We start from the raw sequence: 4,318 nt of genomic DNA, 5'->3' as shown, positions 1-4,318 counted from the left end.
TACGATAAAAATAATGCCCTAAAATATAATACTTTTAGACTATTCTCTCCCCCATAGACTTCAATGCCGTAAACATATTTCATCAAAAACCTGGAATAGGTTTCTTAAAACTGCCTCAAAAATGAGGGAAGGACAAGAGGGAGAGTTTACTGTATTTTTCTTCAAATCAGGTTTGAGTTTCACGAGAATCCATTGTTGTCAACTCCAGGAGGAGGAAACCCTTCCACCTAGTCATAGTCTTTGGCTGCTTCACAATAGTGTTGGCGGCAAAGACTCCTCCTTCTCTCTGTCTTCCTGTGAAGGATAATCAGTCTGCACAAATCCTGCTGTATGGTCTTGCCCAACCACGTGTCGCTCACATTTGTGAAATAACCAGCCAGCTGGAGCAGGTAGTTGGCATTTACAGCAGAGTGAAGAACACACAGGAATCAGACCCTGACCTTATTAACACAGCTTGATCACCAGGCCTAGCATAGCCCAGGCTGGGTGGTGCCCAGCTGGAGAAGTCTCTGTCTTTCCTGTAGGAGGACGAATCCTAGATGCCAATGCATCTGCTCTTCGGCTCTTCTACCTGGCTATCCTCACATGTCTTTTTTTTTTTTTTTTTTTAAAAGCATAGTAAGTAAAATACATTTATTTGTCTGGTACACAAGTCCTAAAATAGTTTTTTTTGTATTAAAATTTATAGTTGGAATTATAGTTGAAATGCTAATAAATGTCTTTTCAGGCTTCTTATGTCATGATTCTGTTGTCAATGAAATATAAACATGAGAAAAATACTTTTCTTTATAGACTGACAGATTATTAGGTGACTTATTTAGTATATCCCATGTAGTAGTCTTGCAGTATTTTTGTAATTTTTTTTTTTTTTGCTATGAAAAAGAAACAAGCAACTGAACTGATCTTTCTATCTGGGTTTTGTTTTGTTCACTTCTCCTACTAAGCCCTAGCTAACCTTATTTCTTATATTTGAAATGCTAATTTTTGGGTGTCTGGGTGCTTTAGGGCATTACATATTGGACTCTAACCCAAAAGATCATGGGCTGAAATCTGCTTGCTGCTTTGAGGGGGAAAGATGAGCAAAATCCTGCCAGTTGGCAAGATGGCAGTGAATTGTTTGGTTGGTTTGTACTTTGTTGTTTATTTTGTTGTTTTTTTTTCTTTTAGTTTTTATATTATGTGAATATACTGTATTTAGGAAGGTATGGTGACCTAGTGGTAAGAAGCTGGGCTGCAATCCCAAAGGCACACAGTTTGAATCTACCAGTTGCTTTGTGACACCAGGATAGGCAGTCTTCTCCTGTGTGATTTACTGACTCTAAAAACCATCTGGAGTGTCAGCTATGACCCTCAGCGGTCACATCATCATATACTGTATTTGCTTGTTTCTTTTTCAAGCAGTCAATACCACTTTTCTTCATTTGTGACTTTTTTTTTTCACACTTCCATTTTCTGTTTGGAGCTGAGTGTGGAAGTGAGGTGGAGAGGGGATTGGGGGGTGCTGGGGAATGCGCAGTCTCCATCCATGAGATTTACAGCCTCTGAAAACCTTCTGGAGGGTCAGCCATGGTTCTAACCCGATGATACATAACAATAGTAAGAACACCACCTTCTGCTAATTTGCAAATAATGTTGTCAGCTCACTTGTGATGATTAGTGGAAATCTTTTTGTTTACAGAGATTAACATGTTAAGTCAAATTGAAAATCTAGATGTATTCAGACTCAATGGATCTAGATAATCTAGATTTCAGTTTTAAATTATAGGTTTTGCTTTAGTTTTAGATTTTATTTTGGTTTCACTTTTATTTACATTGTCCCTTTCTATGTACCATACAGTGGTGGTATTGAAGAGACCTGCCAATGATGGGCTCACTCTGCGTTCTGTCTCTGATTTTTCTAGTGCAGGGCTCAGTACCACCTGGAATCCACAACTCAAGGTCCTAGAGCCAGGGAGCCAGTTTTCTAAATTTCTTAAATTTTATAGTCAGTTTCCAGGCCCCATTTACCCCTAACAAATTCCAGCTTTGTCTTGAAAGAAAATTTGAAAGGAGGTGGGGGGAACTGCCTCCCGCGCCTTACCGGGAAGATATTTGTGTCTGTTAAGTTCTAAAGGCTAAAATGAAGGATATCTGCTTGCGTCCTACTCCCTGGGCACATCTCTTAAATCCTTCTTCCTCTTTGTAGGTGGCCTTTGACCCTCCTCTCTGATCTCAGTGCCTCTTTTTATGGGGCTCTATATTGGTGTCTGATCAGAATGGAGCAATTGAAGTTACCTCTGGATGGTTTCAGAGAAAATGAAAAAGGGAGATAAAAAATGAGGGCTTTGTCATCTACCTAGCTGTGTGATCCTGAAGTCTAATTTGTGATTGCATTTATCTTAGGAGGCCCTGGACAGCTTTTCAACTAGTAAAATTTGATATTAGATAATATAATTTAGAAACGTGAAATCCTAAAAATCACACTTATAAGTGTCCTAGGCTTTGTAAGGCCAGAATTCTAAGGGTCACTGTTTTCTGAATGCTAAGCAAATTGGCCTAATATTTCCTACTGATTTAACAAATTATAAGTCCATTATTTAGCAACTCAATTAGTCTTTGATGCTTAAAATACCCTGGCTGAGTTTAATAGAAACTCATTGCCTTTCTATTTGGGTGTTATGGCCTAAGGGCAAGGAATTGCACTGCCGACCCAAAGGCAAGTGGGTTCCATCTACCAGCTGCTCCAAGGGAGAAATATAGACAGTTTCCTCCTGTGTAATTTACAGCCTCTGAAAATCCACTAGACATCTGCCATGGGTTGGCTCCAACTTGATGGCACATAGAACACCTTTTTTGGCATTATTTAAGCAAGAAACTATTTTTAGGACCCCTGGTGTCATACATAGTTGTTATACAACTCTTATTCTGGGCTGTTGTTGTATGTATAATGCCTAATCATATATTCCTTTTAAATAGTTCTTTCCTTCATCTGTTTCAGTGCATTATTTAAATAATAAAGATATGAAAGCAACCCAAATGCCCATCAAAAAACCAATAGATAAAAAAACTATGGTATAGTCATATAATGAAATACTACACAATACTGAAAAACAATGAATTCATAAAACATTACAAAACATGGATGATCCTGAAGGATATCATGCTATGTAAAATATTTCAGTCACAAAAGGACATAGAGTAGTCTTTAGTAGTGGATTTTCACAATACAACGGCCATTTGGTTTCTTTACTGCTGTTTCCATGGACATTGGTAATGGATTCAAATAAAATAAAATCCTTGACAACATTAAGGGTTTTGTTTTTTGTTTTTTTCCAGTTTATCTTAATGCAATTTATTAATAGTCTAATTGTGAGGATTTTTTCCCCAATGTTGTGATGCAATTAATGATAAAATCTGTAGTTTTTAATTTTCATGAGTGTTTCCACTCTTTTTAAGTTACAAAAGAGAAACGTATATCATTTAGTAATAGTAATATTATTTGGACAAGCAAAGTATTGGTGGTTCGGTAGTGGAATTCTCACTTCCTTCTTGATATGTCCAGGTTAAACACCTGGTTAGTGTAGTTCAGTTATAGTCACCACTTAGCAATGGAGGCTTGGAGGTCTCTACAAGGCTGAACATGGTTTAGTAGAACTTCCAGACTAAGGTAGACTAGAAGAAATACCTAACAGTGTCAGCCAGTGAGAACTGCATGGGTCACAACAATCCAAACTGCATTTCACTCTAGAAATGGTATAAGATATTCATTGTTCCTGAGGTTGAGGCTGACTTAATGCAACTTATAATAACCTTTGTGTCAAGCCAAGACTTGTTCCAAGGTACTCGGTACCTGTTCCTTTTAGCTTTCCTGTCCTATTCCTAAGGTCAGGTAATGCTTTTATCCTGCTTAGTTAGGCCTGTACATAGTGAGCTGCCTGTTGTGTGCAGGCCTAGCCCTGCACAGTGTATGTAATGATATTCTGCACCAACTTTGGTTTCTAGCATTCAGTTTCTATATTTCTCTTTTCTTCTGTCTTCTATGTATTTTAAAGCTGAGGTTTCTCATTTATAGTAGCCATTAAAGGATTCTTGAAATAAATGTGAGCAGCTCAAGATTAGATCCACTGCTTTGATCTTGAAACACTCTTATCGTTCATTAGGCATTATCTCTCAATGAGGAACAAACAATTCTAAAGACCTTAAAGAAATCAGTAAACATAATTAGGTGATCATTGTGTTAGATTTTAAATGTGCATTTTACCTTTGAATTCTGTTCTTTTTATATACTGGAGTATAGAGACTATGAATGAGGTCTTTTGGTTTTAGGAGAATTTTAAGG

The 4,318-nt window shown here is 37.4% G+C and overlaps 1 protein-coding gene across 1 annotated transcript in view; it reads left to right on the top strand.

The window, feature by feature from the left end:
• Positions 1-4,318, top strand: part of RAB3C (RAB3C, member RAS oncogene family) — a 403,278-nt gene that overhangs the window by 157,317 nt on the left and 241,643 nt on the right. The window lies entirely within an intron of this gene.

Source organism: Elephantulus edwardii, unplaced genomic scaffold (assembly GCF_000299155.1).
Source record: "Elephantulus edwardii isolate Elephantulus edwardi_28Jun2011 unplaced genomic scaffold, EleEdw1.0 scaffold00099, whole genome shotgun sequence".
In the NCBI taxonomy this organism is placed as follows: Eukaryota; Metazoa; Chordata; class Mammalia; order Macroscelidea; family Macroscelididae; genus Elephantulus; species Elephantulus edwardii.
Note: the sequence above shows the minus strand (reverse complement) of the source record. Positions and strands in the feature narration are given on the sequence as shown.